A 17034-nucleotide genomic window follows, 5' to 3' on the forward strand; every position below is an offset into this window, starting at 1 on the left:
TAAGAGCAATCAAACAGCACTTTATGTTACTTATCAGGCTATATAATACGATAGTTGTGGCCTAGGCGATACTAAGTTAGGTAACTACTACTGACTGGCAGTCTTCCTATAAGGTTATTTTATTATTTGGGATAAATATAAGCCAGCAAAATCATTAAGCGAATGTACACCTACATTCGCTTGATGATTAAGTGTGTTATCAGTTGTGCTTTTTTTTTTTTTTTTTTTTCTGGAAGAGGTAAACCTTGCCACTTCTATCTAAGACAGACTAATTCGGCATCAGTTTAAAATATCTAGAAAATGTTCCTCGCGTTGGCAGGAATCAAGATATTTCCAATTGCATCTGCACCCCATAAGTTGTTATGGCGAATATAAACTTGCACTTTTTTTCAGTGGTACATAATTTATATTTATAAAAAATTAAAGTAATAGATTGTGTTCATACCTTTACTTCCCAAATGATAAATTCTCATATTTCAGAATATATTTAATCCAACGGCACTCATGTACTATAACTTTGGCACCCTTCGTATGTGGGGTTGATATGAAATATATATCAGTGATGTCGCGTGGCCATTTCGGTTGGGTGTGCCGTGGCCTATGCAGCCCGCGCTACAAAAAAGTTTTGAGAGTGCATCAGCGCTCATCTTAATTGGTCCAATGCAATTAATTGTAGGATAACTTCGAATACTTTAATTTATTAATTAACTGTAACCAAATCTGCGTAAAGTGTGGGGACAATGATTATATTTGGTTGGTATATTTGAATTACAAAAAGGTGTAAATATAATAGTAAATTTGGAAGAGGAGAACGAGATTTACCTCTTTCGACTACAATCATACGATCCGCAAAAGCTCTGGCAGAAAACGGGACATTCAATAGATCTTTTTTAAATAACGAAACCTGTGGTGCGATCATAATTAAAAGAAACACACGTATTAACCACAGTGAAAATGATTTAATTGCAAATATTTCATCCTAAGTATCTTAGGACATCATCATCAGTACAGTAGTTTAAAACAATAATAGGAATAACATACAGTTAGGGCGCATGATTACAATAGAATCTCATTAAATGTGCGTAACGTGTTACAGAAGTAAAAAAAAAAAAATTGTTCAAGTTTGTTATTGCATCAGGTTACTTCACCTGGAAAGGTCAAATTTACAAGCAATAAGAAGGAACAGCAATGGCATCTCCTTTATCACCAAACCTAGCAAACTTGTTTCTAGACCACCTTGAGGAAAAAATATTCACTTTTCAAACCAAACCAAAAATTTGGTTAAGATATGTCGACGATGTATTTGCAGTCTGGGATCATCCCGAACATGAATTACAACTGTTTCTAGATAAAATTAACCTTCTTCATCATCGCATCAACTTTACGTTAGAAAAAGAATCTCCACAGGGTATCTCCTTTTTGGATTTATACATCCAAAGAAAAGAAGACGGTTCCATCGCCACGTCTGTCTTTCGCAAGCCTACATTCTCAGGTCGCTACATTCACAATTCTTCTGCTCATCATCCATCTCAGAAATCTGGCATTATTAAATCACTAGTTTCCAGAGCACACAAATTCTGCTCCTCTGAAGAATCTTTAAACCAGGAATTAGAAGTAATCAAAAAATACAGCCATCCTAAATGGATATAATCCTAAAACAATTCAAAAAATCATCAGTCACTTCTCCACACATCAAACTACACAGGAAGAAGTCCATAGAATTCCCATACCTTATGTTAAAGGCATCTCAGAACGTCTTTCTATAATTATGAAGAAATACAATTTTGCCACTACTTACAAACTTATCATCCAAATTTACAACTTGTTACCTTCTCCTAAGGACAAACTCTCACCTTTGATGTTGCCTGGCGTTTATGAGATTCCATGCTCATGCAAATTATCTTACTTTGGACAGACATGTAGGTCTGTTCAGAAACGCATCTGGAACATCAAGACCACATTCGTCTTTTTAACCCGCAGAAATCTGGCCTCTCTCAACACGGAATCGAAAATCCAAGCCATAGGATCCATTTGGAAAAGTCTAAACTTTTACATAGATCTTTATATAAACATGAACGTTTATACAAAGAAAGTTCTGAAGCCCTACTGCACAGACCAAACTTAAACCGCAACGACGTTCTTACTATTCCTAAAGTATGGGAAATTGTCATACAAAATTGTATTAAATAATTTTTTTTTAATTTTTAATTTTATTTATTTTTTAACTTCTGTAGCACGTTATGCATGTTTAATGAGATTCTATTGTAATCACGCGCCCTAACTGTATGTTATTCCTATTATTGTTTAAAACTACAGTACTGATGATGTCCTAAAATACTTAGGATGAAATATTTACAATTAAATAATTTTCACTTTGGTTAATACATGTGTTTCTTTTAATTATTCAATAGATCGTCAACACTGTTTCCCATTGTAAATATGGGCAAAAAAAAGTTCTAAATTATTTATAGAAAATTATATACTAAAAACTTGTCTATATCGGTTTCTTGTCTAAACACGTCAGTTCACACTTCACGCACGCAAAACAGATGAAACTCAGAAAACAAAAACAGCAACTCATGACAAATGACAACGTTCAATTGGATTGGTTGACACAATAATCAATCACAGCGACTGATTTCTGGGTGCTATTGTCTCAGCGCACACCCTGCCCCGCCTTCTGGGTGATTTAAAATCACTGAAACGCTAAGAATTTGGCCCGCTACGCCATTTGTATCTATTCAAAGGGCTCAAAGGTGTCCGTATTTCTGACCGCACACTCGCGCTATTAACACGGATGTGATGCAATGTTTACGCCTCGAAAAGTGTCTTTTCATGAAGCATTAGTATATCGTGTTTAACTTTAGGAATTGCGCGAAGTGGAAACCATTAATGGAGTCTTTAACAGGAATAAATACAAAAATATGATATCAGTGATATTGCTATTCCTTCTGTGGGTGCGCACCGCACACCCTGAATATACGCCCTTGATAAGTTTTAAAAGAGGTATACCGTGAGTAGACATGTAGATACAAACTTAATAATGGAAAACTCACGTACAAAGATTATTTAAAAATTATAGTATTAAATAATCTTTGTACGTGAGTTTAAACCTGGTTTTAATCCATTTTTCAAGTAAGCAAACAGACAAGTAAGTCAAGTTTGCGCCTGCAAGTAGTGCAAGTCTGGGTGACCCGCACGCAGTGCAAGTCTTAGGCAACTCGTGGTAAAGGTGGAATAAGCTCTGATCACTATTCTTGGCCCCTTGCATTAAAGGCAAGGGGCTACTACCCAGACCGGTTTCGACCTTTGTATAGGTGAAGCGGGCTCTAAAAATAAGACGATCCCGAAAGATCGCCCAACTCAGTGTTGTTCCACTCAGTGAATTGCTCACCGAGAAGAACTTCTCAGCAGTGGCTCTACCTAGTGGCAGGCTCACCCCACCACCAAGCAGAGCCATAATCTCAGCGGTGGCCCCACTTAGAGACAAGCAAAAACCTATCCCCAAGCAGAGCCTCTCAGAGCCCGAGCCTAACCCTAACCGGTTTCGACCTTTATTGAGGTGTATTTAAGTAAAGACCTCTCTAAAAATTAGGACAATCCCTAGACCACTCCATAGTGGCCGAAAGACCGTCCAACTCAACGTTGTTCCACTTAGTGACAGGCTCACTCCGTCACCGAGAAGAGCTTCTCAGCGTTGGCTCTGTCCAGTGGTAGGCTCACCCCAACACTAGGAAGAGCCATAATCTCAGCGGTGGCCCTACTCAGAGACAGGCAAAAACCTATCCCCAAGCAGAGCCTCTCAAAGCCAGCCTCCACCAGTTCCAACCCCTATCGATGTCTCATCAGTGGGAGCCAGGCTAGAAATACCAAGTTTTAAGTAATACAGAGCTTATAAATATTTTACCAAAACAAGTTACCATAAGGTGCTTTGACCTTATTAAATAAAAATCTCAGGATGAGAGATAGATGTAGGAAGTTTTTTACCTTGGGTATAATATACGTTAAAGATACCAAGCTATTTTAAATATAAACCTGGTTTTAATCCATTTCACAAGTAAGCAAACAGACAAGTAAGTCAAGTTTGCGCCTGCAAGTAGTGCAAGTCTGGGTGACCCGCACGTAGTGCAAGTCTTAGGCAACTTGTGGTAAAGGTGGAATAAGCTCTGATCACCAGATCACCCAGACTTGCACTACTTGCAGGCGCAAACTTGACTTACTTGTCTGTTTGCTTACTTGGGAAATGGATTAAAATCAGGTTTATATTTAAAATAGCTTGGTATCTTTAACGTATATTATACCCAAGGTAAAAAACTTTCTATATATATATATATATATATATATATATATATATATATATGTATATATATTTTAGAACTAAGCTCGTCAACAGCCTTCACCTCCATATTTGCGATAGATTTCTCATTATTAGCAGCATATCCTAGCAGCTTCTAGCTGCTAGGATATGCTGCTAATAATGAGATCTCTCTCTCCACTCTCGTTCCGTAAATGCGTATACTGCGAATAATCGTTAGATCTAGGATGAATAGAAAAGATGAACGATTTATAAAATATAAAATTTGCGATATAAACAAATCATTTTCGAATCCTTTTAGCTTCCTAGTCTATGAAAGGTAGGATTCATTTCACACTTAAGGAGAATTGTCATTTATAATCACTCCCATTTCATTTCGTGCAAAGTGCATTTATGCATTTGGATTGGTATTCACAAAGAAGGTAAAACAACTTCTGTCTCATAGACGTGTGTGTGTGTGTGTGTGTGTGTGCTTTCATTGATATTTCAAAATCACATTGTGGGATGAACAGTATTCGTAGCGCAGTCAGATTATAACAGAATCAACCTGCTTTTGCATTTGCTGACAAGATGAGTAATTATTACTAATAGTAACTTTAACTGAAATCAAAGGCTATGTGGCTGTCTTCGTTTTTTTTCTTTTTTTTAACATATCGGCAGAACCCATAGCACATCAGTGGTAGGCGTGGCGAAGAGTAAAGGAATAATATTGATGTTCTTTTTTAACAGCTCGAGGTTGTGATTCTTGGGGAAGAGGAAACTAGGCGAGGTAGTCCTTTCCAGAAAATGAAATGATGGCATGAAAGAGGAGGAGATTTTATGCGTTTGTAAAATGTAGTGCAACAGCTGGGAGCATTTTTTTTTTCTTTCGAGATTTCTTATTTATGGATAAGTTCTCAGTTAAGAATTCGTTTCTGTTAGGGGAAAATAGCACATATGCTGTCCTAGGGACTGTTTGTTGATCGAAACAAGTGAATTGTTATATTCCCATCTATGTTTGTGTTGCTTCTAATGCTTTACTCCACTAATAACAAAACTGTAGCTGCCCGTCAACACCCGTCACTTTTCGGCTTACTCTGCGGTGCTTTCTAATGTTAAACGACAGTGCAGACATTGGCAACGAGGAGATGTTAAAGGACATGCGTAGGCGTACTGAACGCGAAGGGGAGGGATGGAGGAAGTGGAGTGCTGTACCCTAATTAACTTTACCCCCGAGGATCTTCCTCTCCGGCTCTGTTTAGAGCTTTGGTCTCGAAGGGTTAATTTCTTTGCCTTCCTCCTTTCAGGTCGCTGACGTTCACGTTAGCAGTTTACCGCTGACCTGGGATGGTCTGTAGTCGTCATCGCTAGCCAGGAAGGAAGTGTGTCGCCATGGCGAATGGGATAAGTGTGGTGCGAGGACTGAAGGATAATTAATACCTTGCATTTCAGCATGTGGAATGTGCACAAGGTTCTTATTATCATGCCAGTAAGAGTTGGGCTTAGGCTGAGTTACAAAATGTTATTACGTCGTCAAATATTATTATTTTATTTTATTTTATTTTATTTTTTGAGACGAGAGAGAGAGAAACACGCATTTTAATTTTAGTGATAAGAAATTAATGCCACCCATATCTGTTGATATACAACAAAACTCCATAACTTTTAACAGAATTTTGAGATTACCACCCGTTCTGATATTTTATTTGCTACTTATTAAACACTCATTTAAAAAATATGAAATAAGGTGCTAAAGTTATTTCGTATTACATATAATGCAAATATAGAAGTAAATAAACAATGCAAGTTAATCCTTTATTTCTGCGAGGAAATCATAAAATACATTTGGATAAAATTATTTCTTGCTTTAATATCGAACCTGATATCATTGAAATGAAGTTCAGTTTACTTTTATAGTTTATAGTTTACTTTCTATTAGGGAGAAAGTAAACTATAAAGCTGCCTTTAAACATATTCGATGCTTAAAAAATGACTAGCTTGCCTAATCGATTCCCTATAGGAGTATATTTTATGGAATGTTGCTGTTTGGTGCTCTGCTTTGGTGCCCTACCACCAATTCACGCATTTTCAAAATAGTAGAATCTGAAAAAGGAAAAAAAAAAAAAAAAAAAAAAAAAACCGGCATAACTGCGTTTTAGTCGATTTCCAAAAAATTATCTCTAGAATTTTTCATTGGGAATCGTTCAGTATTTTCATCATTAAGCTATTTTGCAATTTGTTGAATTTTAAAAGTTATTAATGTCTTATTAATTTTAAACTTGACAAAACAGAAAATCGACAAACTTTTATAAACAGAAGTATTTGTCCATTTTGCTGTGGGAAAATACTTAGTATTCGCTAACCGTTAAGACTAATATTTCCAAGACTGAACAAGAAACTGTACAGTTAGTCTGTATTATATATCTGTATGTCGGAAATTGTTTTATTATTTTATTTTTTAACGATGCCTCGGAATTCGTATGACATATTAGCAGCATGGATGCTAGAGCTCTGCGGTAGAAATCAAATTGGTACCCCCCCCCCCAGACTATTTTGGACGACCCCAGTAACCGGAGTGATAGTATTGCATCGAGCGATGAAATTCATTCTTCTATCCGAATTGGTGCAGTTACGTTTGAGAGTACTGAATGAACTTCTGACAATTTCTTTCTTTATTTTTATGTCAATCCCAATAAATATTAATAACATGTGATATGTTAGAACCGTGAATGGGTAAGGGATGGCATCACATCTGCTTGTGATGAGGTTCAAGTTAATTTATATGTGCTTAATAGTGTGATAAAAACTTCATTCGAATTTCAATTAGAAAGCGAAGAACTGCGAAGGCAAGAATTTTCATCCCGAAAAACAAACAGATCGACCAGAGAACATACGCAAGAAAACATAGTATGCAGATAGAATTAAACATCCTATCATGGTATTAATTAACGTTATATGCAGCCAAGTTTCAATGCTCATGAGATGCCATTGAAAATAACACGTTACAGGAGGATGAGAAGAGATATTTATTTATTAATAGCATTTAATCAGTCTAATGGTTTAAATGTAGAGCGAAATCTAAGAGGGAAATCTATTTTCTCTCTTAGATTTCAAATTCTAGAAACGAGCCCGCTAGAGGAAAAGTAGTATAAACACGCCAACTTTTTTAATCCGCAAATTTTCTTGAAAGATTCTCATAGAACAGGATAAAATGAAAACTTTCTTTCATAGTAAGTTTCATGTTCAAGACATCGGCATTAATTTTCAGTCCTTGGTAATTAAACGAAAATTTGCCTTGGGTGATAAACTACGTTTTCCTAAGTGGCAAACAGGACATCTAAACCTGTGTTACAACTAAGTTAGAACCGAGTTTGGTTTGAACATCAGCATGCATTTGTTTTGTTTACAATTGTTTTAAAAGATTGAGCAGACTGTTTTTTTAAAACAAGATTTCGCATCTTTCAAAATAAATAAAAAGAAAGTTTTATAAATTTTTATATTATTTAAAAAGTGACATGATGAAAAAATGAAAAGGAATAAGGAAAAAATAAGAAAAAGTGAGCTATGCTTGCTAAAATGACAAACTTCTAAAATGCAATTTTTTTAAACTTGACATCATGTGGATTATCAACAAATGGAAACAGTATTTGCTTGCATCAATAAAGAGTTGGTTGATTACGTGTGAGTGGCATGTTATGCTCATCTAAAAGCTGAACGGTCTGTTTACAGACACCCAAAGATCTAAGGTTTTCCATATTTATTTGGAACTACTGGTTTGAAAGAAGGATAGTATTACCATTGCTTATCTTACGAAACAGTTTAGAGACAAATGAGTACCATTGTGCTCTGATGGGTATCGCCAAATTTTTCGAAAATCATACAAACTTTTTTATTTTATTTATTTAGTTTTAGTTACATTCCCTCGATGCAAATCCAAAGAAACTTTAATTCTAATATACAGTATATGTATACATAAAAATGCACTGATGATTATTATATTGTACTTAAAATATAAGTTGTTAAATGGAAGCTGTTTTATGTTTAATGATCACAAATATTCTGATCATTAAACATAAAATATGCAACCACTAACGCAAGGAAAAGATTCTCCCCTGAGTGAATACTTGAGAGAAAAACCTTGATTTAAAATGAATCCGTGATGAGAAAAGTTTGCCAGCCACTGATATATGATGCGGTTGAATGCCAGATCGCTGTCTCAAATACAGGTGGCAAAATTTCCTCTCCGAGAAACAGGCAACCGCATTTGACAGATAGAGTGCATTCGCTTCATGGCTCTAATTGCCTTGACATAACTCCTAACAGTAACTCTGTATTGTAGGTGTAAGTTCATTGTTCATACATCATTAAATGGATAAAAAGTTATAATAAAACAAGAAAGATAATTCAAATCAATTAATTCCAATCGAGTGCAGCCCTGGTAGGCCGAATGGTTAACGTTCCAGCTATCAAGCTGCGAGTTCTCATGTTTGTGAATGCCTATAAGTGGGAGATTAATACCATCGTTCGGTGTGAAATGACTTCCAATTTATTGGAGGTCTTAAGTGATTGGAAAAAGAGCTCCATGTTTGGTGTGTGGAGCAGGATTGCTGAATTAAGTTAAAAAATAAAATATATTACAAATAATACTAACATCCTTAGTCCGTCTACCGTACTGATGTATACTTATAGATTAAACTTTTCTTGTGTATGGATTCATAATGAAAGAAAAAGTGTGGTTTTGAGTTGATCTTATTTTATAGCGGAATTTATATGCTTAGCAATCTGCTGATTATTTAGACATTGCTTTTTCCCATTTCTAACGTCCGAGAATAAAGCCAAGAGAATCATAGAATTCATTCATCGAATATGGAGGAAGCTGAGCACCTAATGCGCAATTTTCAGACTGCGTGCAGACAGATATCTACAATATTAAGAATGTGTTTTCTTAAGCGATAGCAGGGGCGAGGACGTGAGACATTGCTTTTCACTAGGAAATACCTGTTTTTAAAAACTGATTTTTAAAGCATCTCGCAAATTGCAAACCGCGAAGAACATACATCATGAACATAGTCTTAAGTGCTTTTGCCGTAATGGAAAATTAATCGGAAACCAATCTTAGAGTGCTATTTAATAATAAAATAAGTAAAAATCGTAAAATTGTTTTCATAGAAAGAAAGGATTTCGAGATATCCACGTGGTTAATTCTAACAGCGCTTCAATAAATCAGTGGGCTTCTTCACTCTCTCAATGAAGAAGAGAGAAAGCCCAACTCAGGATCAAAAAGCGAGTCTTTTTTAATGCTGCTCTAATTCTTCTAATAATGTTCTCAAACCAAATTGCAACGCCTTTCTACTTTCAAGACTTAAGCCAGAATGCAAATCAATTTTTTTTTTAATGATAAATAACAAGTTTATACGAAGCAGGTTATTGACTATACTATCAGTTGCTTTACAATATTCGCGTAAACTGAAAGGTTTGCACGAAATTACAAAAAGTGTAGTGATTTGATTCGCATACGAGTGAAGTTGATAAATGTGCTATCATCAATCACTGGATGCAAACCAATGCCACCAGCGGTCAAGAGCTTCTGCCGTAAAGCTTATATTAAAAGTATAATCCGAATAAGAATGCAGTATCTTCACATCTTGGATACAGTGCGTTTGGCTGAAGCTTTTTCTGTGAACTTTCAAAAGAAAAATTTCTCTGTGGTCAGTTTCGAAATAACTCGAAACTACCGCAGAAATGTAAAGACTTGAATAAACTCGAATTTGAATAAATTTAGTTCTGGAAAGTTAAGGTACATTCTAATTTTTCTGTCGGTAGTTCTTTAGTTGCAAGTTCTGTTTACGATTCATATTTAAAACTTGTGAACTGTGGGCAATTTAAACTCTCATTCAGGCGATTCAAATTATATAACAGTTTACTGCTCTTCTCAGATGCAAAAGGAAACGGCATCGTTTGATTGATGATCACACGGTTCTTCCAATTAGGCGAAACGTTACTTGGCTGCGATATTATTCGACATTACTAACGAATTGATCACTAATACATGAAGTTCTGAAATAAAATTCATGCCATTCATGCCCTGAACAACCAAATCCACCCGCGGACATATATCTACAGACGTGGTACACACTTCATAAGCTGTGAACCACTGACAACTTCGAATATTATTTGGCTAAAATAACAATCGATGCACGGTGTTCCTACTGTTGTTTTAGAATAAATAAATAATGAAATAAAGCTGTGAACGATTATATTATGTTAACTGATTCCATGTTCTTCTGCTTCTTTATCTGTTTTGCTGGTTCAAGTTATTACGGGATGGAAAAATCCCGCTATCCCCCTGTGAATTCAAAGAAAAATGGAAACTTCATAAGATAATCGTAGTAATAGTAGCAGTGACAGCAAAACTACTGGTTAAATGAATTTCTGGACAATGTTTTGACGCTGACATGTCTGGTGTAGATCAAAAAATTCCACTCGCAATACTAGAACTTTTGCACGTGACCCTCGGCATTCCACCGAATGAAAGAAGCAATTCAAAGTCTGATACATGTGGGATTTGAATGTTTTAAATAACACATAAGACCTACCCTTCTGTTTTTATATGCTGTAAAAGTCCAGTGTAACGAGTTATGCATATAACGAGAAATCCGTTTTTACGGACTGTGAATTGAAACTATTGATAGGGATGTTTTCAAATTATCCCAAGGGCTTTTCAAACATTCGTAGAATTTAAGGTTACTTCGAATTTAAGCTGTTCAAGAGATCGAGTCATCTGCGATACCGAAGATTGGTTTCTCGTTTTCTGGCCAAGCACTTGGATTGAAGCACTTGCAGACGTTTCAGTCCAAGATTTGCAATAAACAGGCTGCGCGATAAAGGCAAATATCGCTACAATTCTTCTGGTTAGATTCGTATAAAAAAAAAAAATAAGGAGGGTGGGAGCTTGTCATTATTAAATGTAGCATTTGGGAAACATCAAGAAACCTGATAACGCGTGTTCAAGCAATATTTATGCATAATAGCCGAGGTAAGTTTTTGAATTTCTTTGTTTCGACAAATTTCACACAAACATGCCTTCAGAACTCCTAGTGCTGAAAGTCACATAAAATTGGCCGTCGGTCAACACGCGAAGAGCTCTCTGTGATATACGGTACATGATATACAGACCTTATCGAAAGCTTGGCTGTGATCTTTATTTATTGTGATCGCAAAAACCAGTCTTATGTGGAATTGTCTTCTTTTTTAAAAGTATATGGCGTGTCGCCGTCTATACATACGAAATCAATTCTCGATTGGAATACCTTTTGACAGGCTGCCAGTCCTACTATTATCGCTAACTTCAAATAATAATAAATATTGCATTTTCGCAACCTAACGAAAGTATTTTGTGTTCTGCATAGTGTATCCGCAGTGAGCGAAATATGTTTATTTCCTTTTGAAAGTTTATTAAAATCTATAAAATGAGAAGAAAAATAAGAGGGGAAAAGAAAAATCATAAAAATCTCTAGCATAAGAGTGCTCTGTGCGAGTAAGTAATACTTGGAACCATTACTATTTCAATATCTTCTGTTGTAACTGAACTCTAATATTTTTACGAGAATATTTATTTATTTCACAGTTTTTAACCACTCTCGGAATCTGAATTCATAACAATATTTACACCTGTTGTTTCAATGTGATTCTTATGCTTAATAATTAGTCTTAAAGAGGATAATAAAGAATTCGACCCGATAGCTGATTTCTGACTGCTTGGATTGTAACTCAAATATTAAGTGTCTTCACTGCCTGGATTATCCCTCAAATATTATCTCTCCCCACTCACTCTTAACCCTCTACATTGAATCTAATATGCCCCTTTCAGTCTTAAATCAACACGCTTCTTGTCTGGAAAGACCAGGTTCGGATTCTAGCAAGGAGCAACGATTTGACTGCTCGTTTTCTCAGCTGAGACAGCTGATCTCAAATGGAGCATTAAAATTAACTCTGATTTTGTGTACGTAAAACAGATAAACTGGATAATCAAAACGCAGATGACAAGCATTATACAAGACAATCTCTCTCTCTCTCCTCTCTCTTTTCCCGAAAGCCTGCTCCAGAGACCAAACAAGAAACTTTTTCAAGCCACTTCAGTGCTCCAAACAAGTAAAGGTTGTGATCTATTTAGACATATCTTGTGAGCTTGAATACATTTAAAAATTATACTCGAGCGCATTCGAATTGCTGGATGGCCCTAAGACATATCTACGAACTCTAGTCGTTTGGCAGGTGTAGATCTCCCACCATAAAATAGACTTTTTAATACTCTCTGTTCAGTTCGAGTCAAAGAAATATTTGCTCTATATTTATTTGGAATTCGAGTAAAAGATATAATTTTTTTTTAAACTAAAGTTCAAACAAAAATGCAAAAAATGATATTGATGTCTTTATTTTTTCATCTGTATCTTCCATTCCATAAGAAATTTAAATGGTGATATTTTCTCTATTTTGGTTCATTTTAGCAGACGTTTCTAGGTATGACAAAGACCTTCTGCGTATTGTGCTTCAAAAATTCTTGTACTACTAACTGGAGAATGGATACGGTAATCTCTTGGGATCTGATTGCAAGATTCCTTTCGGGATCGATGTTAAGAGAGAATTCTTCTTCTAAAAACGAGAGTGTTTGAGTATGAGTAAGTTATGGGACGAAATGCGAAACTGTCAGTTTCTTACTACAGTAGTATGTAAGTTACAGAATAAAAGCACACATTTTATTCAAAATAAATAAAAAACAGGAACCTTAGGTGTAGATCTCGTACTTTTATAGAATTTATTACTGTCTCATGATGTAAAGAATTCCACCTCCTGCATGTTTGAATCTGCACTATGCCATACACACGCCGTTTTGGAGTATGAAACTGCACACTGAAGGCTTAGTTCAAATTTAAAGAACGAATAAATTACTTTTTCGGGTAGATGGCATGATTCTATAATCTATCGAGTTTATAAGCTCTGTATCCAGATGTTTGAAATTAATAATGAAATCGTGAAAAAAAAACGTTTTCTCGGAAAAACAAAATCGTTCGCATTAAGATTCTTGTATTATATTTATTACACACAAAATGTATCGCTATTATGTGTGCTATCACGTTGATTTATCCATTTGCTAATCAGTAATTTCAGTTGTTCTTTCCTTTTCGCAATTGTTGGAGAATCTTTATTAGTTGTTCTCAAGGTCTTTCCATGAAATCTCAAGTATAATGAGATACGGTGAGGGATATACTACAAAAATGGGGTGATTATAAAGTAAGAATACGAACCTTAAAAGGAATTTTCATTGGTAATACATAATATACATTTAAACTTACTTACGTAGACTACATAATACTAGTAAAATAAAACAAATAACTGTGTAGTTAAGTTGCAACATTTGCTTTTTGTTTGGAAAGACTTTGATTCCAATTCTTTCACTTTATAGGCATTTATATTTCCAACAGAAGGCGAGTTAGTTGATCTCATACGGAAATTCCCCCCCCTCCTCAAGCGACTCGGATTTTTTATCCCCCAAAATAGACAAAAATGCCATAAAACAAATATGGTAATATGCACTGACTCCATAGACTTAGTTACTTCTGCTGCAATTCCAAATCATCAGCAAACTTCCAGTATGACTTCATTTCACCGCAATCGCTGATCACAAAAACATTTTTGAGTTGGGTCAACTCAAAAATCATCTGTTGAGTTGGGTCAACAGATGAGTCGCAGAAATTCTCAACCACAATTTTTCCAGCAGGTTTCGCATATCTTCGCGAATACAAGTGGACTTGTTGAAAATCGTGAGTCGTCATTTCTCATTATTAACACAATAAGAAACTTATTACTTCGCGATATCTAACTTTTCATGAATCTGGTCAAAGCAAACTAATTTCTAAAAAAGGTAGCAAAAGATGTGTGTGAACCACAGGGATCATTCCTAGAATTTTCGAACCCAAGTCACAGAAAATAGGAGTACGATTTATAATGTTGCCAAATTGCAGAAATCGAAGTGAGGCAATTTGAATTTTTTCCTGATTCAGTTATAACTTGCTTTGTATGGGAATTTATGGTCCGCGCGGTTAGCCTAGTGGTTATGCGCTTCGCAACCATATGCCTGGGGAAGCAGTGTCCTGTGCTCGATTCTCGTCGCCGAGAATCGAGGACAGAAGCTTAAGGATCTTCCTCAGACATAACCAAGTTAGCCGGTCTTGGGCGTGAACAGCAGGGTTTTTCTCCCCAGTTTATCTGGGGGTTTTCCTCCCGCAAGCAGGCAAACCGGCCCCGTGAACACACGAATTACAGTCTTAAAACCCAGCCATAGGCCTGATTCGTCAGCTATGCCGGACCCGAGCCCGGATAAAATTTGGGGGGACTGAGATGGTGCCGTACTTCCCCGTAAAAGGGGCCTCCCTGCCGTTATATTATCATACGAATAAATAAAAAATAAATGGGAATTTATCATAAAGATGGAAGAGCCTGACCATTTATAGTATAGTTCGCCCACCGTTTGTAGAACGGTGGGCGAACAGGCGATTCATACTGAATGGAAAAGAAAGAAATGAAGGATGTACGAATTGGTCGCCAACATGCGAAATCACGTGCTTTCTTGTCTGTCGCTGTACTAGTACTAGCTTGATTTTTGTTGTCGCTATTTTGCATTAATTTTTTTTTTTTTTTATTAATTTGTATGATGGATCCAGTACAATCAGCAAGTTCTGTTGTTGTTTAACAACAGAACTTGTTGACTGTAGCTTCAGTAGCTCTTGCAAAAGAATATTGAATAATGTGCTGACATTCTGCGAAAAAGAATCGTCTCCTTGTTCCCCTTTCTCTAGTCATAAAACGTGCAAGTGCAATTGCGGGCGTATCGTTGTCGACTGTTAAAAGAATTCGTAGGGAATCAAAAGATGAAGGTAAGCCAAAATTTAAATCTAAAAAAAATCCAGTCCAGTCCAATCCAGAGTAAAGAAAACCATCGAAACCGTAGCTTTGAATGATTTTGATGTAGACGCTATAAGAAGAACTATTCACGAATTTTACGTGGTCGAGAAAAGAGTGCCAACTGTTCCGAAATTGATTCATGTGCTTAAAGAAAAAATTAATTTTCCTTGGAAAAGAGAAACTTTAAGGAAAATACTTCACGAAATCGGATTTTGTTTTAAAAAGCCCCAGAATAAAAGGAAACTTATCATGGAGCGAAGTGACATTGTTTTATCTAGAACGCAGTGTTTGAGAGCAATAAGACGTTTCAGGGAGGAGAAAAACCCGATTGTGTATCTAGATGAAACTTGGATTGATAGTAATTTAACTTATGGAAAATGTTGGCCGTCTAAAGAAGAATGTGGAGTGCTACAAACTGGAAATGCCTCGCGGCGCATAATAATTTTGTGTGTGGGTGGAGAAATGGGTTTTTTACTGAATTCAAACTTACTATACAAAGCCAATTCAACTACTGGAGATTACCACGGGCAAATGAATTCTACGATCTTCGAAAAGTGGGCAGAAGAAAAACTGATTCCAAACCTTCCTAAAAATGCTGTTGTTATAATTGATAACGCTTCATATCACTCTATTCGATTAAAAAAAGTTCCAAATCGGTCTAATAAGAAGCAAGTTCTTATGGATTGGCTCTCTGCAAATAACATTTCTCATTCCCCAGATATGCGAAAAATTGAATTGCTTAATTTGGTCAAAAGAAACTCGCCCACAACTAAACTATTTAAATTCGACACGATGCTCAAAGAGCATGGATTTCTAGCTTTGAGGCTACCACCATATCACTGCGATATTAATGCTATTGAGTATGTTTGGGCAGAAGTGAAAAGTTTCATTCGCCATCGCAACGTAACTGGAGATATTGACATGTCGAAACTTTTTAAGCTTTCAGAACAGGCGATTGAAAGTATTACAGTTCAAAACTAGGGAAAATATTGCTCTCATGTCACCTCATTGGAAAATATGTATTGGGACAGAGACGGAATTATCGAAGAATTATGCGAACCTTTGGTGATCAGTTTAAGTGAAAGTGATGGCGATTCAGACACCGATTCAGATGACTGAAGATTAAAAGGATTTAATAATGGTATTTTTTTCCAACATTTTTTTTTTCATGGGTTTGTTAAAAGAGTCACAACAAGTCATAAATAATTAATCGGTTTAGGACATTAAAGTGTCTCAGTTCTCTCAACTGTAAGTTTAGAATATCTAAGTTCATTTGAAAAAAGTTCTGTTTTTCTGTATAATTATTTTTATTTTATAGAAAGCTTTCTTAAAAATAAACTTAGTTAAAATTTTGTTTTATGCTATACCTTTTTTAATTTTGTTGATACTCTATGTACATTTTTCCAACTGTTATACTAGCAAAATAGTTTATACTTTAAAAACAGCAATGTTCGTAAAAGAAAAGCTAAATTTTCCGACCTGTAATAATAAACAAACACATCCCAGAAGACAGATTGATTACTCTATTTCTGACATGCGCAGAAGTGTCGAGGGATCTCTAATCGGTGGGCAAACTATAAGACCTTAAGTGCTGAGATATTAAAATACATAGTTTACGGATGGAATATCATTACAAATTTCTTATCAGCAATTTTTTTTCAAATTGATTTGAGTATTTACCACGTCTCTGATTTGATCAGATCTTACTTTTCGCTCACTCTCTCTGAAAATACTTCTAGCTACATCAGTTCCTGTATAGGACTTATTTTTTTCCTGTT

This window comes from Typopeltis vanoorti, chromosome 23, assembly GCF_054136105.1.
Source record: "Typopeltis vanoorti isolate ZY-2024b chromosome 23, IOZ_Tvanoo_1.0, whole genome shotgun sequence".
Taxonomy (NCBI): Eukaryota; Metazoa; Arthropoda; class Arachnida; order Uropygi; family Thelyphonidae; genus Typopeltis; species Typopeltis vanoorti.